Source organism: Podarcis liolepis, assembly GCF_965112155.1.
Source record: "Podarcis liolepis genome assembly, chromosome: 10".
Taxonomy (NCBI): Eukaryota; Metazoa; Chordata; class Lepidosauria; order Squamata; family Lacertidae; genus Podarcis; species Podarcis liolepis.
This window is the reverse complement of record NC_139562.1, coordinates 38,431,924-38,458,818: the sequence shown is the minus strand read 5'-3', so window position 1 is coordinate 38,458,818 and position 26,895 is coordinate 38,431,924. Positions and strand designations below refer to the sequence as shown.

Below are 26,895 nucleotides of genomic sequence, written 5' to 3'. Positions count from 1 at the left end.
ATCCAAATTAGACTGAGTTCGTACTACAGTGATACCTCAGGTTAAGTACTTAATTCGTTCCGGAAGTCCGTTCTAATCTGAAACTGTTCTTAACCTGAAGCACCACTTTAGCTAATGGGGCCTCCTGCTGCTGCTGCACCGCCGGAGCCCAATTCTGTTCTCATCCTGAAGCAAAGTTCTTAACCTGAAGCACTATTTCTGGGTTAGCGGAGTCTGTAACCTGAAGCATATATAACCTGAGGTACCACTGTATAAGAAGTTGAAATGTTTGGGTCCAGACTTTTTATTATTATGCATTCTCTGTTAGACTTATCTGTCAGACTGATACATCTCATCATTCTCTGGTCAAAGTGTCCCATTCATGAGCCTGGTGCTGATCCTTTCAAAGCAGATATGTTATGTTATCCCATCTTCTTTTTTTCATTCAAATGACCAAAGAGTTAAACTTATACATCTTAAGTGTGCACTTAATTATATGTCATTTACTTTCCGCATGAAGCTACTTCCTTGAAGTTCGAAAACATCTTAGTCCAATTAAAAGGTATAATTCCACTAGCTCTGTGCCTGCATTCTGTGGAACCAACATGACTACAAAGACTGTGACCTAAATTTATCCTGCAGCAATATGTAAATTTTATAATTCATATGGATGAGCTTGGGGGAAATAAAGCCAACATTAATAACTTGAGAGGGAGTCACACAGATGGGCTCATGGATGTGTTTATGCTTTGAATATGTGATTTCCACTTTGGACTGTTTCTGTCTTTCGTTGTCTCCAGCTGGGTTAGCCACAACACTTTAAAAAAGAATACACACATATGGATTGAGTTCTCTCCCCTTCCCTCCCTGCTCTCTCACACTTGCTCACCTCAAAAAGCACATCCCATGAAATTATAATCTGAGCCATCCTCAGCTTAATCAGTCTTTAAAAACATCTGATATGACACAAACCTCACCAAAGTAAGCAGATGCAACTGTTTACCAATTAGCGTTAGGATTGACTCTGTCTTTATTTTTAGTAAAGAAAAAAAAAGGTTATCTACTGGGCAAGTCACTGGAGATTTTGAACGAATGAAGGAAAATATTCTGATGCACTGTAGTAAGAGTGATGCTTTAATAAGATCTACAAGCAGAAAACAAATTCCTTCTTTGTATGTTGCCATGCTTTCTTAGTATTAATGTCCTGGGGAGTAAGGCAGCACTGTAAATATTATACATAAGCGTGATGTATCATTTATTTACTTATGCACAGTGCTGTAAATTTTATTCATTTCTTAGTTCAGATGGCCATTAAACTATGGCAATAGCCATATTTTTAAGCAAATGTTCTTGTGTCTGTTGCTTATAGCTCTGCTCTGTGTGTGTTTGTGTGACATTTTCCTCCAATGTTATTTAAAACATTACTGCTTTTTGAATCATTGGGCACCCATAGGATTCCTCCTCAAGATTAGACCCCAAAGGAAGCTCTTCTAAGGAAAGTGGAATGTCTCTACCCTTTTCTTCTTGCATCCACATTCCCAGGTCCAACATTGCCTGGGCCAACAGGACTAGTACAGTCTAATTGAAAAGCTGCCGATAAAGTTACCGGTAGATAAAAACAAATGAATGCACATGGGAGAAGAGCTGTGTTAGTCTATTGCAGACAAAAGCAAATGCTCTTAAAGGACTCTGTGGGTACTCTCTCTCTCTCTCTCTCTCTCTCACACACACACACACACAAACACAAACGCCAATTTATTAGAATCATTATGACTTCCACCCTCTGCATTGTTTCCTGGAGGTAAGCTCGACTGAACTTGTTTCTGGTTGCATGGATTCAACTTGTAAAACATATCGAGCGTGTTAAGTCGTGGGTTGACATAGCAGCGTTTACAAAAGATCATGAGCCACGCAAAATACAATATTGCCAAAAAAAAAGGTACCGTTTAAACTGCAAGCAATCTTGTAAAAACATTGTGCCATTTAAACTGCTAGCATGAAGTACTAGCCCCATCAAAAAGAAGTATCAAGCTTCTGTTTGATTGTTTCCCCAATCTCTGATTTACTCTGTATCAACAAACTTGAGAGCCTTATTATCACTTCATTCACTTGACAGAACAAGGAGGATCTCGCAGTCATGCTAGTACTCCAGCTCTGGGTGAGCTACACTCCCCAGTGTTTTCTGCTCATTACATCAACGTATTTGATTAATAATATTAGTCCCCGCCATTTGTTTCTCTCATTTTAGCTCAGGCTGTAGGGAAGTCCCCAAAAGACCTAATTTCCAGAAAAGTTCAAATGCCAGCAAAAACTTCAGACTTTAATGATACTTAGAGAAAAGACACTGATTTAATACCACTGTACTTTCTAGTGTGCACAAGGGAGCTCTCAGAAGTCTTTCATGTGGAGTGCTACCGTGCTTCCAGAGGATTTAGAGATAGTATTAAGTCCTCTGAGGTTTGTGCAATGAGTGACTTCTCTTTACTATTCATTAGCGTACTCTAAAAGACAAGCCCTCTCATTCTAGGGGTTCTGCACTAAGTCAAAAATAAAGGGGACAAGAAAAAGAAGACAGATCGAAGGCAAGCATTCTTGTCGTTGTTGTGGACGGGTGGTGAGACATTTGGAGACATGTGGCAGTTTCAATACGTATTCAGTGCACAACTGTGTCTCTTGAATTGCAATCTGTTGGTTGCTCTCCAATAACTTTTCACCACTTTGTGCAGGATATTTGGGGTGGGGAAGAAACAGCATAGGGCTGTAGGACTGTGTTAGGGTATCTGATTTGCATGCAGAAGGTCCCAGGTACAATCCCCAGAGTCTCCAGGGTAGAGTTGGAAATGTCTTCTTCCTGAAACCCAAGAGAGCTGCAGCCAGTCAGTGCACATAGGACTAAGCAAGATGGAGCGAAAGGTTTGACTTAGAATCAAATAATTGGACAGTTGAAAGGGACCCCAGGGTCATCTAGTCAAGGCCTTTGCAATGGAAGAATTACAGCTAAAGAATCCCAGATGGAAGACCATCCAACCTCTGTTTAAAAATCTCCAGTGAAGGAGGCGGTATTGGGCAACTTCATAAACTCCTTTGTAATATATATGTCTACCCTCTTCTCTTCTCTTCTTCCTCTTCCACCATTATAATTACTTCACTCATATACCTGTGCGTTTCCAAGCACAATTCAAACTGTTGGTGTTGACTTTTAAAGCCCTAAACGGCCTTGGCCCAGTATACCTGAAGGAACATCTCCACCTCCATTGTTCTGCCTGGACACTGAGGTCCAGCTCCGAGGGCCTTCTGGCAGTTCCCTCACTGCGAGATGCAAGGTTACAGAGAACCAGGCAGAGGGCCTTTTCAGTGGTGGTGCCCACCCTGTGGAACACCCTCCCATCAGATGTCAAGGAAATAAACAACTATTTGACCTTTAGAAGACATCTGAAGGCAGCCCTGTTTAGGGAAGTTTTTAATGTTTGATGTTTTATTCTGTTTTTAATCTGTTGGGATTCCCCAGAGTGGCTGGGGAAACCCAGCCAGATGGGTGGGGTATAAATAATATGTTGTTGTTGTTGTTGTCGTTCTTATTATATTACTGAAGTAGGCCACCATTTCTTAGGAACTCAGAAATGTAGAATTCATTGCAATTGATATGTTAAAGCAATAAATGCACATACATATACGTATGAGAGAGAGAGGGGGAGAGAGAGAGAGAGAGAGAGAAATAGAGCAAGCGAACACTATTGAGTCTTGAGGGCCAGGAGGAACAAATAAGCTTTCAACAACTGACAAAAGCACATCACCATTTGTGCTCAACTTATTTCAGAAGAGGGACGATTCTATAAGGTGGGTGCCACAACAGAGAGTACCCTCACCCTAATTAATACAAGATAAGGACATAGGAAGTAATCTAGGTGCGGCGGGGGGGGGGGCAGGAAGTCCCAACCCAATGAAAGGAATCAGTGTATCTCATTAAAGGCCTCCAGGGGAAAATGATTCTGTCAGGATGCCCAGACAAGGACTGATGGGCCACAGAACCCCAAAATGGTGCTTTGAGCATGGCAGTCACCCTGGTTTGATGTATGTCATGGGAAAATCCATACCCTTGGTTAACCCTGCCTAATAATCAGCCAGCAAATGGGTTGGTTGATTCAGGATACACACCCAATACATGTGCCAAAACCTGCTAACATCTGTAATCAATAAAGTTGTGGCTTGTTTAAATCCCAAGCAGCTGTCCTGTATTTATAACAACCTTGCCCTGCCTTGGCTCCACCACCGCACTTGGACACACAATGATTCGAGGCACTTTGAAGGCACATGGGCAGATTAGCATTTATATTATAATAACTATGCAAGAGCGAAGGGATGCTGAATTAAACAAGGCTTCACTAATTAATTTTGGGGAGAATACTTTAGATTTTAAAGGTCCTAATGAGCTTCTTAAATCAAGCACTTTAATTATACAGGTTAATTAATATTGCTCCAGTGCTCTAAAAATACAGAGCACTTCATAAGGTCTACGAAACCATCCTAATTAGTCACAGAAAAACATTTGATTCTGGGACACAGAGCAAAAAGATATTGTTGTTGACATTTTAGGATCCCTTTATCTCGTTCTGCTACTTATTTGTACTAGCTGAGCATAATTGATACAGGCCCACAAAATGAGGCCATCTCTGAGGAATATTACAAGAGTGCCAGCTGCCCTGGAACTTTGAGGAAAGCACCTTTTGCACATCCACCTGTCAAATAACTTGCCTTGCGCAACCTGCACACCATGTCTGAGAAGTACAGTAAGGAATACAGATAAGACTGGCCTCATCATTGTTATTATTCACATGAATTAGAACAGAACACAGAGAGAAGTTTGTTCATGACCTGTTTTACAAGAATGTGAAGCTTGCAGGGAAAGCAGGCAGCATCTAGTCAAAGCAAAGCCATGTTCACACCATACATTCAAAGCATTAAGATACCACTTTAAACAGTCATGGCTTCCCCCAAATAATCCTGGGAACAGTAGTTCATTAAGAGTGCTGAGAGTTTTTAATAGACCCCAATTCCCCTCACAGAGCTACGATGGTCAGAGGATGAATGGATTATTAAACCACTTGGAAATTGTAATTCTGGGAGGGGAACATGAGCCATACACTTTTCAGCTTTTAAGTGGAAGTAACCAGAAGGTACTTCAGTGCCAGGCTAATAGTACTTCACTACCATCAAATAAATTTCCACAGATTTTAAGCACTTCCCAAGGAAGAGAGCAAAATGGGTGCTGCTGATAGATAGTTAATTGAGCTAAGAAGGGTGCACCTCTTGGCCTGTTTACCTCACAAAAGAAAAGACTGACTACTCCTTTACTACATTAGGAAATATGAACATTAGGGATCTATCGCCATGCACTGCAGCCTCCACAATCCCTCTCTAGCCCCCTCCCAGAATCCAGCCATTTTAAATGTGGGGGTGTTCATTTAATTCTAAAAGATCAGAATCCAACAACCTTTTAGGTTATTGGGGTCTGCCCTCCCAGAAAATATGAGGACTTTTCCTGTAATTTCAACACACATGAACCGGATTCCTGTTTCACAGAGGATACCAGTTTTTAAAAATAAAAATAAAAATGCAGTACTCCCAGTGAAAACAGCTGTCATTATTGAGCTGTGACAGAAAACAAGATGGCAGCTACTGCTGTACACTAAAATCCCTAATGGGTGCACCATTCTTCCTAAGCCCCAGGCTGTCAAGTCTATTCACATCAAAGGCTCTTTCAAAAAGTTTTTTCACCAGGATAACAATAAATAACCTTGATGACTTATAGAACTGAGTTTACAGAGCTTTTTGTCCTGTTCTGTTTTCCACATATATCTTTTCAAATATAAATAGACCAAAGCAAAAATCTGCACACATTTTTAATTCATTGAGAGAAAATGAGTTGGCTTACTGAAATCTATAACCAGTCTTAATGAAATAATGAGAAACAATAGGTCTATAGAAGCAAAAGGGGGAGACACTAGGAGGGAATCAATCAAAAGCAGTCCTCCTTGGAATAGCAGTAATGCTTCAAGGACACAAATGGCGCACTGGAAAATGCTTCTACTTATACCAACTCCCTGAACAGTAACAGCAACACAATAAATATTTCATATACCAAAAGACATTATCCACAACGAATAAACTAAGGTTAAGTTTCTTCATCCTGTTCCGTAAGGCGAAACGGTTCTCTGAGGACAATAAATTCAACTCTAACACTGAATCAACAACCACCGCAATGTTCTCCCTACCAAACAGGATCTTGTTATTATGATCACAAAATTCTAAAGCACAAAAAAAAAAAAAAATCAAAAGCCGATCTGGCAGAATGCAAGGTCATCTGCCCATTATGAATCTGTGTATTCCGGGTTCTGAATTCCCATGAAGCAGAAACAACATGCAGAACCAATCAAGAAGAGAGAAAGAGTGCAGAACAACTAATGTATATACCAATTAACAGCAGAGAGATTACTTTGTCTAAGAATGGGCATACCAGCCAGAGTTGGTAGTGAGCACTCCATACAACACAGGTCACTTCAGCCTCTAAAAACTAATATGGATCTAGGAGTACAACCCAATTATTGGACCCAAGATTGGACCCAGACAAGAGACCCACCCACTCATAGGGTCTCTTGCCTGGTCAGAATTCAGTGTCCATTATTAGGTCTCATCAAGCCCATTTCTGCTTCCAGGGACTGATTCAGGGCACGCAATGCTGTTTCTGACTCAGATGTTACAGAGAAACACAGCCAAGTGTCATCCACTTATTGGTGATGCTTCACTCCAAATCTCCTAAATGACGTCTCCCAGCAACTGCAGATACCGGTAGATGCTAAATAGTGTTGAGGAAAATATAGTGACTGCCAGGTAGCCAAGGCACAATTACTCGATGCTATTCTCTGGAACAATCCCTGCATGCAAGAATCAAGCCACTGGATACAGTGTCATCAACCCTCAAACCAAGGAAATCATACATGAGAATACTGTGGTCAGTGGTATTAAAAGCTGCTGAGAGAGCCAACAGGATTAAGAGGGTTGCACTGCCCCTAGCTCTCTTCCAGAGAAGATCATTCATCAGGACATCCAAGGTCTATTCTTTCCCCAGACCATACTTGTATGTGTATATACAAATAATTCTTGAAGCACAAATCAAATTCTAAAAGCCTTTGGTTGAGGGTGGCAGATAGGCTAAGCTGGACTCAAGGCTCTTGTGATTAAAATTATACAGGACACAGATGTTGTTGTTTTTTGCCACTATTGGATAAGAGGTTCGGCTGAAGTGTCTACAAAGGATGTATTATGAAGTCCAAATGACCATGGAGAGAAAGTTTATCAAACTACCTGTCAGGGGTTCAGAGACAGAGGCACAGGTGAGGGAGGAGACGGAGAGCGACGAGGAAGAATCCCAGGACAGTGGGGAGGAGGATGACAATGACTTGAGATCTTCCATGAGTCTCTCAAGTGAATCGGAGGATTCTCAGGAGGGGGCGCCCCTAGTCAGGACAAGGGGGGTCACAGGGGGGACCTGCCAGGAGCAGGGAAGCAGCAGGGAAACCCCGAGCGGGAGTGGGAGATCGGGGCCGGCTTCCCAGCAGGAACGAAGGGAAGAGAGGGGGGTTCCCAGTGTGACACACGGAGCGGAGCAGGAAAGAGACAGGGGAAGGAGATCTGGGGAGAACGTCCTGCCGGAAGAGGGGGAGAGTAGTACAGGGAGTAGTGTCAGTGTCAAAAGGAAGGTCAGGGGTAGCGAGCGCGCGCCAAGTTCAAATGTGGAGGCGCGCGGAAATGGAGAAAGCCCGGAGGAGGAGCCCAGCCCCAAAGCACGAAGGAGGGGGGAACAGGCATCTCAGGAATCCGCTTCAGGAGAGAGCAGGAGGGAAGGAACCCAGGGGGGCAGAAAGACCCTGCGGAAAAGGAAAGACAGGAAGCGGTGGTCTAGCACAAGCCTCATAAGTTGGTGCAGGGGCGGGGACGAATCAGAGGGGACTTCAAATGTCTGACGTTAGACACTCGGGGCTGCACGCCTCGGTTGTGGAACCAATAATGAACTGCAATAAACATCCTTGTATATAAGAAGAGCTTGGCGTTGGTCTTTTGTGAGCTGAGACCAGAGGCAGCCCGTGACAGTAAGTCCCCTCCAAAACTAAGCAAAATTTTTTTTGCAAAGCTCACGAAGTTTGGCAGCCATGAGTATGGACCAGCAGATAGCTGAGCTACGCGACACAGTCTCCCAGCTTACCACTGCGGTAACGATCTCCCAGAAGAGGGGGGAAGAGGCGGAAAAGCGGTGCCAAGATCTGCAAGCCAGGTGGGATCATGCATGCCAAGTGGGGTTCCCGGGGACCAAAGCTGCTGGGGTAGCACTGGGCAGAAGAGGGGGCAACTTAGTAGCCCACTTCGATGGGAACCTGCAGCAATACCCCAGTTTTAAAGCAGACGTAGAATATGCGTTGCATTTGCTTCGCGACGACTTTAAAGATGAAGAGGAAAAAGTGGGTTTCATTGTGTCCCACTTGCATGGGGAAGCGAGGGCTTGGCTGCGCAATCTGTGGCGCGAGGATTGCCCTGCTCGAAGGGACTCTGATGAATTTATCAAATGCATGGACGCTTGCTTCCAGTCTAGTGTGGATGTGGATGTGGCACGCCATCAGATCCATGGTTTAAGGCAAGGCAAGGCTTCAGTACGTCAGTACCATGCTCGCTTTTTCGCCTTGCTGAATGTGCTGCGATGGGAGAAGGATTCTTTGGCTGTCAGAGACTTATTTTGGGAGGGGCTCTCTGGCCCTGTGAAGGACGAGCTGGCTAGGGGGGACAGACCTAAAACCCTGGCAGACGTGGTGCAGCGTGCGCTTGCCATTGGAGTGCGCCAGGAAGAACGCCCTTGGCGCAATGAGGGGGGTAGCCAGCTTCACGCACCATCTAGAGTGCCTCCTTTGTTTCCCAGAGATCCAGGATGTCAGCGTCTCTCCCCTCAGCTGCAGCCAGGGGAGGAGCCTATGGAACTGGGGAGTGCTCAGGCTCAGTCAGTGGCCGGAGCCCCAGCGTCCGGAACAGTCAAGAAGCCTCCTAGAGGGAACAGGAAGTGTTACATCTGTGACTGTGCAACGCACATGGCGAAAGAGTGTCCCCAGAGGCTGCGGCAGCACACTGCAGCCTTGGCAACAGTAAATGCAGCAGCACAGCATGAAGAGCTGTTTCAGGGAAACGACAATGCCTGGCTGGAATCAGCAATGTTGGGGCACAGCCAGGCAAATCAGTAGAGCAGTCCCCAGCGCTTTTGCAGCCTACAGACCCCCTGCCACCCAAACCTGTAGTGCAGCTCACTGCAACCCTCCAGCTACCTAATGGACGCACCCTGGAGGTCCCCATCACAATTGACAGTGGGAGCAACGCAGACTTCGTGGGGGTGCAGTTCGTCAAGCAGCATCACATAGAGCTTCTGCCAGCCACGCTGCCATTGAACGTCGTCACAGTGGATGGCAGGAAGCTGCTGGGGGGGCAAGTGGTACGACAGACGCCGCCCATGGTGATGCAGATTGGCAATCACCGAGAAGTCATCAGTTTCAACGTCACCCGCCTGTCAGACACGCCTATAGTGTTAGGCATGAGTTGGCTGGATAGGCACAGCCCGACCATGGCGTGGTACCAGCGGCAGCTCACCTTCGGCTCGTCCTATTGCGCGCAGCATTGCATCCAAACCGGTCAGGAGGAGGAGGGCCCAGAGGAGGGGCAGCAGCTACGTCTCAGCATGGCGCAAGCAGTACCCCTCAAGTACAAGGGGTTTTTGGAGGTTTTCTGCGAAAAGGAGGCTGACCAGTTGCCACCTCACCGGCCCTACGATTGCGCTATTGACCTCTTGCCAGGGACAACGCTGCCGCCTGTGAAGCTGTATTCCATGTCCGAGGAGGAGCTGCAGGAGCTCCGGGAATTCATAGATCACAATCTGCAGCGGGGATTCATCCGGGAATCGAAGGCTGTAGGCGGCAGTCCTGTGTTTTTTGTGAAGAAGAAAGACACGCCCCAAAAGAGGCTGATCGTAGACTTCAGATTCATAAACTCAAAGACAAAGCCCGCGGCCTTTCCCATGCCCAAGATCGACGACCTGCTCGCGACGGTGCGGAAAGGGAAGATCTTCACCAAGTTGGATCTCCGCGGAGCTTACAATCTCATACGCGTGCGAGAGGGTGATGAGTGGAAGACGGCCATGTTCACGCCGTTGGGCACCTATGAATACAGAGTTATGCCTTTTGGTCTCCAAAATGGCTCCCACTTTTTCCAAGCTTTTATGCATCATGTGCTAGCGGGACTCCTCTACAAGAAGTGCGTATGTTTCCTCGACGACATTCTGATCTTCTCAGAATCGCTGGAGGCTCACGAGAGCGACGTGAAGGAGGTCCTGCAGAGGCTACGGGAGCACAGGCTCTACGCCAAGCTGGAGAAGTGCCAATTCGACGTGACGGAGGTGGATTTTCTGGGCTATAGGCTGTCCGACAGGGGACTAGCCATGGACAGCGCCAAGGTCCGCGCGGTGTTGGACTGGAAGAGCCCGCGAAATCGGAAAGAGGTCCAGAGGTTCGTCGGCTTCGCCAACTTTTACCGCAAGTTCATCAGGGGTTTCGCCAAGGAGACGGCAGCTATCACTGACACTCTCAGTTCCAAGAAGAAGAAGTTCACCTGGACGGACCAAGCGGAGCAGTCCTTCAGGAGACTTAAGAGTCTCTTCGCGTCCGAAGAACAGCTGCTGCACGTGAATCCTGGCAGGCCCATGAGGGTGGAGACTGACGCATCTGACAGAGCGGTGGGGGCCGTCCTCTTACAGGAAGACCCGCAGGGAAACTGGAGGCCCTGTGCTTTCTACTCCCGGAAGCTCAGCAAGTCGGAGCAGAACTACACCATTTGGGACAGGGAGTTGCTGGCCATCCACGCAGCTTTCAAGGCGTGGAGGCACTTTCTCATCGGAGCCAAACACACCGTGCAGGTCCGCACGGACCACAAGAACCTAGAGTACTGGCGCACGGCGAAGCTACAGAGCCAGAGGCACATACGCTGGGCGGAGTTCTTTGCGGATTTCGATTTCAGAATAGAGTACATCCCAGGCGACAACAATGTCATAGCAGATGCGCTCTCCAGGAAACCGCAGTATCTCGAGGAAGCGGCACCTGTGGCAGCCAAGCACATTTTTGCACCGCAGGCATGGGCGTGCGCTTCAGCCGCCGTGGACCTGGAGGCGGTGCGTCGCGCATTGCAGGCGGATCCGTTCGCACAGTCCAAGATGGAAGAGGTGCGGAGGGGCACAGCGAAGGACGACGAGTTCCAGATACGCGACGGCCTGCTGACCCGTAAAGGTGCTCTATACGTTCCGGGAGACGATCTCCGCGCGAAGGTTCTGCAGCAGTTGCACGACGCACCCAGCGCTGGCCACTTCGGCAAGGAAAAGACGACGGAATTAGTGGCCAGAGACTTTTGGTGGCCCCAGATGCGAGGGGAGGTCGCGGAGTACGTCGCCAGGTGTGACACGTGCCAAAGGTCCAAGCCAGTGCACCAGAAGCCAGCGGGACTGCTGGAACCGTTGGAGACGCCACTGCAACCGTGGGAGAGGGTGGCGCTGGACTTTGTCACTGATCTGCCCAGTTCGCGAGGCAAGACGGCGGTGCTTGTGGTTGTAGACCTGTTCACCAAGATGGCGCATTTCATTCCTTGCGCGAAGGTGGCGACAGCGGAGCAGACAGCCAAACTGTTCATCGACCACGTGTTCAAGGTGCATGGGTTGCCACGGTCCATTCTGTCCGACAGGGGGCGCCAGTTTGTGTCCAGTTTCTGGCGGAAGCTCCTAGGGATCCTGCACGTCAAAATCAACCTGTCGTCGGCGAGACATCCGCAGACCAACGGCCAAGCAGAGAGGGTCAACGCGATCATGCAGCAGTACCTGAGATGTTACGCCACTCAGCGACCCGCAGCTTGGGTGGATTACCTGCCGATGGCTGAGTTTGCCTACAACAACACGAAGCACGCGTCGACGGGGGTGACGCCGTTCTTCGCTAACAATGGAAGGCATCCCAGAACCTTCCCGGGGCTCGTGACGACGGGGGAGGGGGCGCCACAGGAAGCCGACCATTTCGCAGCAGAATTGCAAGAGGTGCATGACGAGCTACGAAGACACTTAGAGCTAGCTAAACAAGCCTATAAGGTGCAGGCGGACAAACACAGGAGGGAGGGGGAAGACATCCAGGTGGGAGACTGGGTATGGTTAGCGGCCCAAGCGGTGCCGGCCAAGTCGTTAGCTAAAAAGAAGCTAGGACACAGGCAACTAGGACCGTACCAAGTTGAGGCCAGGATCAATCCCGTAGCGTTTCGATTGGCCCTCCCCGAGGGTTCCAGAATGCACCCGGTCTTTCATAGGTCGATGCTCACCCCCTACAAGGCCCCACACAGATTTCAGGAGTCAGGGACGGCACCAGAACCAAGCAGGGAGTCGCCCAAGAGGGGGAGGTCACCTAGGGACGAACCAGTCAACGAGGTCACAGAGATTCTGGACTCGAGATGGGGGGAAGAGGGAGTAGAATATTTTCTCGCCAGGGAGGGCGCCCCGGCCAGCACCAACAGTTGGGTGCCGGACTACGCTTTGGACGAACCCCTCCTCAAGGACGAGTTCCATGCCCTTTTCCCACACAGGCCCATGCCAGCACAGTTTTTCGACGATTGGCTTTTTACGCCCACACTTTCCGCCAGCACCTTCCAAGGGTTCTCCTCCGCAGAGGAGACGACGCCAGAGTCGAGCCCTCCAAGGGGATCGTGTTCGGGGGTGGACACCGACCTTTCTTACTGGTGGGACGACCAACCAGGAGAGGACTGGCGCATGAGGTGGCGGGTGGGTCCTTGGCAAGCAGACCCCACCCAGGCAACAGGGGGAGGGGAGGACGTGAACATGTTGGGAGAGGACAATGGGTTCGAGTACACAAACAATGAGCTGGAAGCAGAGGAGATCGACGTCGACGACCTGTGTCCGGCAGCGACCTCCGCAACGACGGAGCCCCCGGAACCTGCGCCCGAGCAGCGGGAGGGGGGAAGGGGGGGCTTCGAGGGGGGGATGGATGTCAGGGGTTCAGAGACAGAGGCACAGGTGAGGGAGGAGACGGAGAGCGACGAGGAAGAATCCCAGGACAGTGGGGAGGAGGATGACAATGACTTGAGATCTTCCATGAGTCTCTCAAGTGAATCGGAGGATTCTCAGGAGGGGGCGCCCCTAGTCAGGACAAGGGGGGTCACAGGGGGGACCTGCCAGGAGCAGGGAAGCAGCAGGGAAACCCCGAGCGGGAGTGGGAGATCGGGGCCGGCTTCCCAGCAGGAACGAAGGGAAGAGAGGGGGGTTCCCAGTGTGACACACGGAGCGGAGCAGGAAAGAGACAGGGGAAGGAGATCTGGGGAGAACGTCCTGCCGGAAGAGGGGGAGAGTAGTACAGGGAGTAGTGTCAGTGTCAAAAGGAAGGTCAGGGGTAGCGAGCGCGCGCCAAGTTCAAATGTGGAGGCGCGCGGAAATGGAGAAAGCCCGGAGGAGGAGCCCAGCCCCAAAGCACGAAGGAGGGGGGAACAGGCATCTCAGGAATCCGCTTCAGGAGAGAGCAGGAGGGAAGGAACCCAGGGGGGCAGAAAGACCCTGCGGAAAAGGAAAGACAGGAAGCGGTGGTCTAGCACAAGCCTCATAAGTTGGTGCAGGGGCGGGGACGAATCAGAGGGGACTTCAAATGTCTGACGTTAGACACTCGGGGCTGCACGCCTCGGTTGTGGAACCAATAATGAACTGCAATAAACATCCTTGTATATAAGAAGAGCTTGGCGTTGGTCTTTTGTGAGCTGAGACCAGAGGCAGCCCGTGACACTACCATTCTGGCCACTTTCAGAATAAAGGCCAATCCCCAGAAGTAATATTGTGTTCTGAGCCTCACTTGTCCACAACTGGCTGTTCTAAATGATGCCCAAGTCCCAGCTTCTCCATTTGATGAAGAAAAGGCTAGTCATTAGTACCTGGTTTCTACTGGATTAGAAAGATATTTTGCATTGGATTAGTCACTCCATCGATGCCATTGTATCCCACAAAGGAAAGTTTAATGATTTCACGCTCTTGTGTTCTAAGCATTGAGCCACTGGATTTCTGCCAAGCAAATGTTAAGTCTGTGCTGTGTAATAATTATTTTTAATCTAAGCTTTAGTTTGTGCAGCTGTCATTAATCAGCACCGTCTTCTTGCCTATTTGCTTTGGCATTTGAGGCCCAGTAACCATATTCGTTCAACTAGCTTAAATGCTGCACAAACCCTAGGGTGTGTTGTTTATCTGTTAACTGTGCTCAATATAGATTTAAGTTTTGAGCTTCAAAGAAATGACATGCATTTTCTCCATAAAAAACTTATTCCATGCTCTTGGTACCCGCCTGCCATTTCCATTGTGATTAGAATGAAAAAGCTCAGAGAAAAGGTTGGTCTTTCAAAGCTCCGTCTGGGTATACATAAGGGACTTGTCAAGAAAGCAAGCTCATTATTCCATCCAAAAATGAACATAACCAGTTTAGAGTGAAACTGAGAAAAGGCAATTCGACTAACACGCTAATCAATAAAAAGCACTAGTTTCACAACATCAGATTTTAATTTGCTTCCAACAAACAAACACACACTAGCAAAATATTCCCATGCATTTCCAAATCTTGTTTTTGCTTTAAAAAAGGAAGAAAGAAAAGTCTTTGCAACTCATCTATTTAAGACAGAGCTGTATATCCATAACAAGAGCTTCTAGACTATCGATTGCCATCTGAGAAGAGAAAAATTAAAACTAAAGTTACTCAGACATAGGGCAATTTACTGCTCAAGCATGGCAGTGAACGCGACAAATATATTTCTCCATAAGGAGGGGGAATTGTCAAAACTACAGTGTTCAGTTAGTTACAATATGTTTTTAAAATCCTATTTATGCCTTTACTCCTAAAATGCAAGAAAGACAATTAGACTGACCTTTGTGAAAGCAGAGAAAGAACTATTGGGTCTTCATGTGACATAAGTGTAAGATTTTTGCTTTGATCCGTAAACACATTCCAAAAACACAGTTCTGCACATGCCATCAGAGTCACACATCGAGTGTGCTGAGCAGCACAGAGCTGCTTTAAAACCACAGAAAATATGCATGTAGGTTTGTAGCATGCTATATTGCTGAACTATACACTATCCAAGGATAAATATATTCACTTAAAAGGTTTGTTGGAAAAAGAAGGTATTCAATATATGCTGAAAATATAATATCATGCCCATCTGATATGGGAGTTCCAAGAGATTGGTGCTACCACACTAAAAACCCAGTTCTGATTTAAAAAAAGTGCCTTGCCGAGAGAATACAGTGCTACCTCGGGTTAAGTACTTAATTCGTTCCGGAGGTCCGTTCTTAACCTGAAACTGTCCTTAACCTGAAGCACCGCTTTAGCTAATGGGGCCTCCCGCTGCTGCTGCCGCGCCGCCAGAGCATGATTTCTGTTCTCATCCTGAAGCAAAGTTCTTAACCCGAGGTACTATTTCTGGGTTAGCGGAGTCTGTAACCTGAAGCGTCTGTAACCTAAAGTGTATGTAACCCGAGGTACCACTGTACAATAAAATTCCTACATAAAAAAGACCCTAAAGACCCAATTATGACATTATGTAGAACAGACTTCCTGGTCAGACTGTCTCTTCAGTAGGCTTTGTCATGCAGAAATCAGTTGGGTCAATAAGGGGTGATCTTTTAGGGAACCTAGTCCCAAGTCATATTTGTATACCAGAACCAACAACTTTGAACTTTGTTCATCAGCTAATTGGCATCCTGAGCAATTATTTCATCAACAGCATAAGACGGGGGCAGAAGTCTTTCCCAGCTAACAATCAAACCACTGTATTTTCTGCGGTTTCTGGGTGAACATCAAGGGCTATATACCTGATAATTGTGTCTGTTCCTCATGCAATGCCCACAGTCCACTCTGTTGTTCCACTGATGTGATATTCTAAGTAATACAGTATCATCCAGATTCGTTGTGTTTTAACAATATGGTGGTTGTGTTCAAACTATGCTCTGTATGCTGAGTCCAATGCTTTGGTGTTTCAGAAATAAAGGACATGCACACTCACTATTTAAAAAGGTGGGAAGTAATTTTGTGAAACTAGGGACATTTAAGTACAGAATCTTTTGAAACGGAACACACATGCAACATCTGTTTCAGTATGAGGGATGGTTTAAGATACGGATTCTTCATGAGAATTACTGATGATTGATTTCTCAGGTGTCCAGGTCTTGTCCAAATGCTTCAGCTACTACTGAATGCTGAGGCTAGCCTGGTGATGGGAACAGACTACCACTCAAACATGACACCAGTGTTAAAGACCCACAGAGTCTTTCCCATCCATATGTCCATAAGTGGAAACAACTTAGTCCCATAACCAGAAGGACCACCTAACCCTGTACTCCCCCAAGTAAATCACCAATATCATCTGGGGGAGCACTAGTCACGTCAGTGAGGATTGTGCCTTCAGTGTAGGGGCCCAACTCTGCGGAATTCCCTCCTGCTAGAAAACAGGTAGGCTAAAGTAGTTTTATTTCAGGAGCTTGTTGCACCATGAATGCTAAGCTTTACTCTACAATATGACCTTGCCAGTGTGGTGTAGCGGTTAGAGTGCTGGACTAGGACCAGGTAGGACCAAGTCCTACTCAAATCCCTACTCAGAAATGAAGCTGACTGGATGACCTTGGACCAGTCTTTAAACTATCATTCAGCTGTCAATCTATCATCATGGTGTTGTGAGGATAAAACAAAAACAAGAAGAAAATGAGGAAGAAGGAACCACTCCAAGCTCTTTGGTGGGATAAAAATATTTTTTAAATGGCTCATCTCATTTACCTGAATGAACATTGAAGCTCTGAACAGATTTCCCATACACATAACTGCTGCACAGGGACTTGCTAGTCTCATAATTGTGTTCCTTAAAATATCATATATTGAATGAGCTTTCTTAAAATGATAATGTTATCTTTCTTAACTTGCTTTTCCTTCTTTAATTTAAGGTATATCTGCAGGAAAATTGGATGATTCATTCTGAAGAATTTGGATTTGACTATCATTAAAATCACTATTTTCTCTAACACCTACACAGTTTTTCTGCAACCGTAAGACTATTAATGCAAAGAATTATGGTTTAATGAACAGGATTAGAAGCCCATTAGAAAAAATCATTACCAAGATGTCTGTTTAAATTTTTTTCATTCAAAATACATCACTTATTGCATCCTTTCCTACATTCAGACTGAGCTGTGAGTTCCTAAGCAGCAGAAATGCTATTGAAATGACTTTTAAATGCCTTCAATGGGTCCAGTATGATATATGGGAAAGTAAAAATAGCAAAAGTATTCTAGATCCTATTGAAGCCTTTGATTATCATTTGGAATAAGGAGAAAGAAACATCTCTAGACATTTAGACAAAGTATTGTGGCTTACTGGGTTAACGAAGAAATTTTTGCAAACACTTTGATGAAGAACTACTGTACTCCATTCTTCTGCTGTTCTTGATGATTATTGTTATTGAAATAATTATTATTTATAGGTTTTTATATCTTTCCAATCTTCAAATCAAGATTTCAGGGTGGCTAACATCTGCATATATTTCTGAAAGTTTTTTCTTTTTTGGTTCACTATGCATTTGGATGTTTTATAAACATTTTTTTCACTATGGTTCCTAAGATCAGGGAACAATTTACTTAATCTACTTTGGAATATAGTTGGGTACCATTTTGAAACAAGATGCTGAAATGAACCTTTCACAACTGCACAAAGCTTAACCAAATTTTGTGTGATGGTTCCTGAGATCAAGGAGCAGGATTTTTGTAGGTGTTTGGATTTAGTTGGGGGCATTGTGAATTAAGATGTTGGACTGACCCTTTCAAAACTGCACTATTTTAACCACTGTTTTCCAAACCACTGGTTTTGGGTTCTTCTTGGAATTCCCCAGCAATGCCAGGTATGAGGATCCAAGTATATAATAGAAAGCCATATTGTAAATTAACCATAATTATATAAAACTATAATTAAAATCACAGAACCACAGTCTAATTTTAACAGAGCTCAGCAGTGTCAATATCCATAATAGCAACTCACTAAAATCCAATTTCCTTCACAATCCTGGAAAATGAAACTGTGTTTAACTGCCACTTAAATATTTCTATCGTGGGGTCAGCTATGTGTCTTAAGGGAGGGACCTCTCTATTTCAAGGACTCAAATTCTGTTACCTTACTTCCTGCAAAATCATGATAGCTTTCCAGAAGATGGAGCTGCCTTTTCTGAGATCTATAAATTGATACTCAGGAGCGCTGCTGATTCAATGAGTCACAATAAATCTATCATAGCCCATTGACATACCTAGACTGACTTGGCAGTTTGGCAGCAGGTGACATAACCAACAAGTTGGGTTTCATCCTAACTTAGATTGTGTCTCAAGTCTCTGCACCTTCTGCTGCCCCCGTTACCAAGGAATAACTAGACATAACACAATATCTTGGGTCAAAAAAGACTCAACTTTATCGATTACAGATGTTTGGCATAGGCACTGGATAGAATCATTGGCTTCTAGCCCATATCTCAGAAGTATTCCCTGAGCCAACCCAACAGCAGGAGAATCCTGTGACTTACATCAAATAGAAATGCTCCTGATGGGATGATGTGTTGAGGAGCTCTAGACCCTGCCTAGGTATGTGGGCAGAAGCAACTCCTCCCAGATCCCTTTAACGGGATACCCTTTCTCTCAGAGGGGCAGGCAGAGGCTACAACCTCCCCTCCAACCAAACTAAGACTTACCCAATGCTTAAACCACCAAAAGTTGTGGTGTTTGCTATGAGGTAGGCAAAGCCACCAGACTAGATCCAGTTGGCGCGGTGGGAAAATTCCTACCCAGCCCTGAATACAGTGGCCAATGATGTCCATACCAAGGTCAAGAGCAACCAATAGCAGCCATTATTCAAAAGCAATGAACTGGGCACTGAGGAAAAAACTGGCAGATGTGATCTCAGAACCACTGGCAGTCATCTTTGAGAATTCCTGGAGAACAGGCGAAGTTCCGGCAGACTGGAGGAGGGCAAATGTTGTCCCTATTTTCAAAAAGGGGAAAAGAGAGGACCCAAATAATTATCGCCCAGTCAGTCTGACATCAATACCAGGGAAGATTCTGGAGCAGATCATTAAGCAAACAGTCTGTGAGAACCTAGAAAGGAATGCTGTGATCACCAATAGTCAGCATGGATTTCTGAAAAATAAGTCATGTCAGACTAACCTGATCTCATTTTTTGACAGAATTACAAGCCTGGTAGATGAAGGGAACACAGTGGATGTAGTCTACCTTGATTTCAGCAAGGCATTCAACAAGGTGCCCCATGATATTCTTGTAAAGAAGCTGGTAAAATGCGGTCTTGACTATGCTACCACTCAGTGGATTTGTATCTGGCTGACTGAACGAACGAACCCAAAGGGTGCTCATCAATGGTTCCTCTTCATCCTGGAGAAGAGTGACTAGTGGGGTGCCACAGGGTTCTGTCTTGGGCCCGGTCTTATTCAACATCTTTATCAACAACTTGGATGATGGAATCAAGGGCATCCTGATCAAATTTGCAGATGACACCAAACTGGGAGGGGTGGCTAACACCCCAGAGGGCAGGATCACACTTCAAAACAACCTTGACAGATTAGAGAACTGGGCCAAAACAAACAAGATGAACTTTAACAGGGAGAAATGTAAAGTATTGCACTTGGGCAAAAAAAAAAATGAGAGGCACAAATACAAGATGAGTGACATCTGGCTTGAGAGCAGTACATGTGAAAAGGATCTAGGAGTCTTGGTTGACCACAAACTTGACATGAGCCAACAGTGTGACACGGCAGCTAAAAAAGCCAATGCAATTCTGGGCTGCATCAATAGGAGTATAGCATCTAGATCAAGGGAAGTAATAGTGCCACTGTATTCTGCTCTGGTCAGACCTCACCTGGAGTACTGTGTCCAGTTCTGGGCACCACAGTTCAAGAAGGACACTGACAAACTGGAACGTGTCCAGAGGAGGGCAACCAAAATGGTCAAAGGCCTGGAAACGATGCCTTATGAGGAACGGCTAAGGGAGCTGGGCATGTTTAGCCTGGAGAAGAGGAGGTTAAGGGGTGATATGATAGCCATGTTCAAATATATAAAAGGATGTCGTATAGAGGAGGGAGAAAGGTTGTTTTCTGCTGCTCCAGAGAAGCGGACACGGAGCAATGGATCCAAACTACAAGAAAGAAGATTCCACCTAAACATTAGGAAGAACTTCCTGACAGTAAGAGCTGTTGGACAGTGGAATTTGCTGCCAAGGAGTGTGGTGGAGTCTCCTACTTTGGAGGTCCTTAAGCAGAGGCTTGACAACCATATGTCAGGAGTGCTCTGATGGGGTTTCCTGCTTGGCAGGGGGTTGGACTCGATGGCCCTTGTGGTCTATTCCAACTCTATGATTCTATGATAGGGCAAAGCACTTTATATCTAGCAGGAGCAGACCCAAAGGAAGCCTGCATGCTCTGTTGGGTCTGCCCCTTGGAAATGGCCAGCCTCCAAGCCTGCCCATGATTGGCCAGTTTTGCAGGCAGGCTTGGATCCTAAACTCTGGCCAGCAATGCAAGCAGTTATACCTCCCACTGACCAGGCAGCCACAGGATCAATGCTGGACTGCATTGGAGGGAAGCAGCACTGGCATGCAAAGCCGCCGCAGCACTGAAGCTACGTGGGCTTTGCCTGGCTCTTCTGACTAAGCATCACATCCCAAGAGTACTTCACCTGTAGCTCAGATGACTAGTCTACTTGGTTATAACCCACTCTCTGCTTCAAAGATCATGCCTTGGTTGCACCTTCAGACTGGCAGCCCTGCTAGTTACGTGTGCTCTTTACATTCTTCAGTTATTTTCTGCTCCATATTCAAAGCACAGCACTGGAACATACACTACTGAAATAAACAGGGCTTGCACAAGCAGAGCAGTTGAGGATCAGGAAGCACATGATTAAAAGATTTTCAGTTACATCCGGCATTGCTGTAAACCCAGGCAATCCCCAGCAGTATCCAGCTCAGCAAAAAATATGTAATATTTTATGACACTCTAAAAGCATCAACTTCGTATCAGTCTACAGACTACATGAACATCTCCCTGGTTAAAAAAAAAAATCAAGCTATTAAATCAATGAGTAAGCACTGCCTCTATATTTTATAAATAATCCAATATAGAGTTTCCTGACATTTATGGACATTTACAAATTAAGCGTGTACTTTACTTGGAAGATTGAAGATCTAATCCTCAGAGTGCTTAGCCAAGATTGAACTGCTTATTTTATACGCATGAAAGGATTCCTTTTTCTACAAACCTTGGATGCTCCACATCTTTATACATGATGCGGAAGCACAAAAATATTGGTGGCTTAGGTACCCTCAGTCCATACTGCTGAGGTTTCAAGAAAGGGAAAAGTGAATGCATTTACTTGAATTGGTAAAATGTACACATATCCTGTGAGAGAGATGTGTGAGCCTCATAAGTGTGGGAAGATGACACATAAATCACCACTTTTGCATTGCATGCAAATCAGTTCAGTTTTAGGGGGAAGCTAAAATGTAAGAAAATGTTCACCACAGAGCAGACAAAGGGTGACAATTTCAGGACAACTGGAGTCCCCTGTTGAGACCATAGATGATTGAGAATTTAAATGTGAAAGGCTTTAGCACAGTTTACATGGATATTTTAATCTGGAATTCACAGATTCAACCCATAACCCAGAGTGCTATCTTGACACATTAAGAAGTTAGTGAGGAGTTGAGTGAATCCAAAGACAACTCCTTGTGTTGGGGAAGGAGTAGGTTTTATCATGTTTTACCTTCCTTCTTGTTAATTTTAAGTTCTACCCAGACAGGAGTGACCCATTTCAATGAAGTTCTTGTTTTCTTACATTGCCTATCAGTGGAGTCATTAGAGACAGACAACTCAAGTTCAGTTGCTGTTTTTCCTATCCTGGCTGTTGACTGTGATCCAGGAAATCCTTATTTCACAGGCTTAATAGTTCTCTTCCCAACTGCTGGAATACATAACAAGTCTGCCTTGCCAATGTCTGTAGGAGAAAGGAAGACCAACAGAGGCTGAAGACTGGTGACAAAGGTTAAATGAGAGATTAGAGAGTGTTCACTGTGCTTTGATCTTGCCTGCAATCCTGGAGAGCCAGCTACATCGGTGAATCAGAGATGCTCATTTAATCTCTTTGGTCTTGTGTCCCCACACTGGCTCCATTACTTGCTACTGCTGTCTCTTCCTTCACTGGGGAAAACTAACAGACAGCCCTGCCACCAGGTGGTTTGCTTTCCCTAGCCAAAGGTGAGGCAGTTGGCAGCAGAAGAAAAAGGAAATGATAGAGCGAACAATGTAGCCCACTAAGAAGAGAAGACTGAAAAGCTAGTGTTCATTTCGCTGCTGGTATGTCTGAAGGAACTTGGAGGCGGAAAAGTCTTGTTCGTACTGGGTTTGCAGAACTCTGACTTCTTCTAAATGGGGTATTCATTGTACGTGGCAGTGTATATGAGGGAAGAGAAGTCTGCTGATTTATTTATGAGTGGCACATAAGTTCATTTCAATCACATTTAGTTTATTCACTGAGTTCCATTCTGAAGGAATGAATTCATTCTGATCATTTCGTCTGTGGCTGAGAAAATTGAACTCTAACAGATTGCAGTCCCAGAAGAAATTGCTTGGCGTTAAAGAGTTTCAAGTAATTGTTAAACTCCCACATGCTTCAGGGGAGAAAGCATGTCCCTGATTAGAAAAGCAAGCTGGAAAAAGTAGACAGCAGACTTGTAGTTAATAGGTATGATGCATCCCAGTGTAGAATACACTGACCCAATAAGACATTTCCATTCTGAATAACTAGCATATTAATTGATATTGACTCTATTCATAATCACCATTAGGCATCTGGATGCAGAGCTTTCAGTTCTTTGGATTGCTCTTAAAATGATAAAGATGTTCTTTTTTAAAAAGCACACACACAAACGAATATGAACAAATGCCTGAGAAACTTACTTCCATTGACTCATCATTGCTCACTGAATTATGCACTTCAGTCAAGTCAACAGCAAATTAAATAGGGTGGTTTACTGACAAATCCTACAGCTAGGAAATTAATATGTGACAATTACAAGGACATGTTAATGGCTTTGGTTCATCAGGGAAATTTATGACAAAACCCAGGGAGAACAAATAAACTTCTCATTTATGAATTTATTTTGCCTCTGCACCATACACACACAACTCCCAAGGTGGATTAAACTGAAACAATAGGTGCTACATTTACAAAACAGGATTCCCAGTGTTATACAAACAAGTAGTCAATGGATGATTTGGAAACAGTGTTAATATAGGATGGGTTTTTGTACATCCTATCTATGGTTGCAAAGGCCAGAAACTTGGCTGAATTCATCTTGGAACAATATTTCATGTTATTTATCAAAATATTTCTAGACCTCCCATTCAAAATATCAGACTAGTATACAACTAAATTTTAAGAAGCGATAAAAATACAATTAAGAACTATGCAAAGTGACCATAAAATTGGTTGGCTCATCTTAAAAGCATAAAGCACTGAATAGGCCTATCAAAACACACACACATACACACACGAGTCTTCAAGAGATGCCTGAAGGCTTAGAAGTCAAAATGCTTGCTGAAATTCTGATAGAGACTATTCCACAGCATGGGACCATCAGCACTAAGTGTCCAACTTCTAGTTGAAGCTGGTTAGGCTTCAAAAACACAGGGAACAACTAGCAATGCTCCTAGTATTGCTAAGAGCCAGCGTGGTGTAGTGGTTAAGAGCGGTGGACTCGTGATCTAGGGAACCGGGTTCGCGTCTCCGCTCCTCCACATGCAGCTGCTGGGTGACCTTGGGCTAGTCACACTTCTCTGAAGTCTCTCAGCCTCACTCACCTCACAGAGTGTTTGTTGTAGGGGAGGAAGGGAAAGGAGATTGTTAGCTGCTTTCCATTTCGAGGGCCTAATCCGGCCCGCCGGTTGGTTTAATCTGGCCCCTGTGGCACTTTATTTCCTGGGATAAAATCCTAAGAAAACCTCAACAACTTCAATCCTAAAAGAAGCTCAACAACTTCAATCCTTAAAAAAGGTCAACAACTTTGATTGGCCCTTTGGATGGCCCCCACTGCCCTTCACTTCATCAAAACTAGCCCTCTTTGAAAAAAGTTTGAACACCACTGAAGGGGAGTGAAAGGCGGGATATCAAGTACAAACTCCTCCTCTTCTTTCTCCTCTGGATGTTTTCAGTAATCAAGCTGGGACAAAAGGGCTCCAGCAGTTCTTAAGATATCCTGGGCCCAACCTATTCAGGGCATTGTGTTACAAAGAACTTTGAGGCTGGCCTGGTAACATATGGACATTCAATTTTAGCAGAGGTGTCACATGCTGTCAGGGGGCTGACTTGGGCATTATGGCACCCTGAGTGAGGACAAAATTCGGCGCCCCCCCCCCCCAATATTAATCGAGCGTGTTGCTTTTTTATGGATTTTCTCAGTAGGCACCCATATACCGGTAAATATATGTTAGTTAGTTATTAATTAGCATAGCTGGCTATGTGGTACTTTATGTCTGGAGAGTAGAACTTTACTTTAAAAAATGCCTGCTTTGTTAATTTGCAACATATTCTTCCATGCCAGAAAGAGGAAAGTAAGGAAAAATGTTTGTCACTTCCCTGACCCATAGATATACCCCTTTAGGTGGAGTACATGAAAATGACTGAATAGAGAGGCTTCATTGCCTGAATCAAAATTACTCCCACTTCTTGGCTGAAGAAGACAATATATACAATTAGCTGATTCGATGTAATGCATCTTGTTCCAAATCTGCTACTCTTGCTAATATTGTATATTTGTAACACCAAAGTTGTTGATTCATTTGTTGTGGCCAAGGCAAGGGTGAGATGGGTCCTGCATCTCTGAAATCCCCCCCCCCCAATGCTCACTCCTCCCTGAGTGAGTCATACTGTACAATCCTCTAGACATCTACTCAGAATTAAGTTACAATGAATTCAATGGGATAAACTCCAGGGTAAACTTGCATAGGATTACTACCTAAAGTATATTATTGCTTTTGCACACATTCTTCCATTGTTACTCTTGCCTGTCCTCATCTTCCTTTCCTTTCTTTATATCAAAATTTAGGTTGTAAGCTCCTTTGGAAGAGACCAGTTATTTTTCTTTCTATTATACTATATTAAACAAAATGTGTACACTGCTTACTCAAGCAAAAGACCTATAGGTGGTTTATAAAAGGCAATCTAAGATATCCATTGCAATACCAATAAACGCAAACATTAAAAACAAGTTAAAATATAAAATTAAACCAGCAATTTTAAATTAACCATACTTACTAAAGATCATGGGCTAAAACTGCTTGCTGAAATTACATGCCTGGGCAGATTTGTTGAAACAAAAAGTATCTAGCAGCAGCTGAAAACAATATAGTAACAATACCTGCCTCCTATTCATCAGTAGGTGCAGTTCTGCAGATCTAAATAGTTGAGTGGGCACATATTAGGTCAGTTGTTAGAAAACCTTTATTTTCCCTCAGAGAGCTACAATTTCCAGAGTTCCATGTTAAGAGGGATGGATTGTTAAACCACTCAGAACTGCAGCTCAGTGAGGGCAATAGGGGTCTCTTAAGAACTCTTAACAAGACTACAGTTCCCAGAATTCTTTGGAGGAAGCCATGAATGTTTAAAGTGATATGATACTGCTTCACATGAGTAGGGCAAATGTGTCCTTGCTGATCAACGCTGAGGCCAAGGATTGCCTAAAATACAGAGTTCTGTATTATGGACATCCTAGCAATGCCTGATGGGTGCTAACAACAAGCCCCACTAATACTGGTTACATTAAGAAGCTTTCAGTCAAAAACTCCATATTGCAGATTACTTGGATGGCTGTACTTCATGGCGAGTAAGACTATGGGCAGCTACTAGCCACAATGGTTATGTTCAACCTCCACTGTCAGAGGCAATTGGCCTCTGAATATGAGTTGCTAGGAACTGCAAGGGGCAGAGTGCTATTGCTCTCAGGCCCTTCTTCAGTGCTGCTCACGGGCCGATTGTTAGCCACTGTGAGAGAGAACGGGATTCTGGACTAAATGGGCGATTGGCCTGACCAAGAACTATTTTCTGATGTTCTTACCTTCTTATGTTGCTGCCCAAAGAAGGGATTATTGCTATTGTTTATCAGCAATCTTCCATCTGGATTGAGTTCAAGCCAGGTTGCAAAGAAAGGAAGGCAGGAATAGGGAGCACGATCAGAGTTTGCTTCCGATTCTTTCCTTTGAATTGGGGTCGCTTGATGTCATGGTGTGGCCTGCCTGCCAAAATGGCCTACCGGTGAGTTCAGGATGCAGTCCACTGACCTAGTCCTGTTCTTCATTCCTGGTCTACAGAACAGTATTTTTCCCATGGTGCAACTACTATTAATGGAAAACTTTACTTTCCAGTCATGATTAAGGCTGCTAACAACACTTACTAGGGAGTAAGCTCCATTGAACATAACAGGACTTACTTTCAAGTAATCATGCACATGACTGCAATAGATGATGACATATGAAGCCAGTTTGAGAAATCTAACAGGAATTGATTTATATTCCCTGCTTAACCTTTGCTTTGTAAAGTTCCAGGAACACTTTCATTGTAATCCCAACAAAACCCCTCATTACAGAAGGCTATGAACAATGCCAAATGCCTTCACACCTGTCAGTCAACCCTTTCATACACAATCAGAGATCAGCATTGGAAAGGTTACGATCTGA

The 26,895-nt window shown here is 45.0% G+C and overlaps 1 protein-coding gene across 1 annotated transcript in view; it reads right to left on the bottom strand.

Annotated features, from left to right (window-relative positions):
• MGAT4C (MGAT4 family member C) overlaps window positions 1–26,297 on the bottom strand; it is a 287,250-nt gene extending 260,953 nt beyond the window's left edge. The window contains exon 1 of the mRNA XM_083463101.1: window positions 26,277–26,297. The gene's annotated coding sequence lies outside the window, so the exon portion shown is untranslated. The remainder of the gene's footprint in view (window positions 1–26,276) is intronic.
• Window positions 26,298–26,895: the final 598 nt, after the last annotated feature.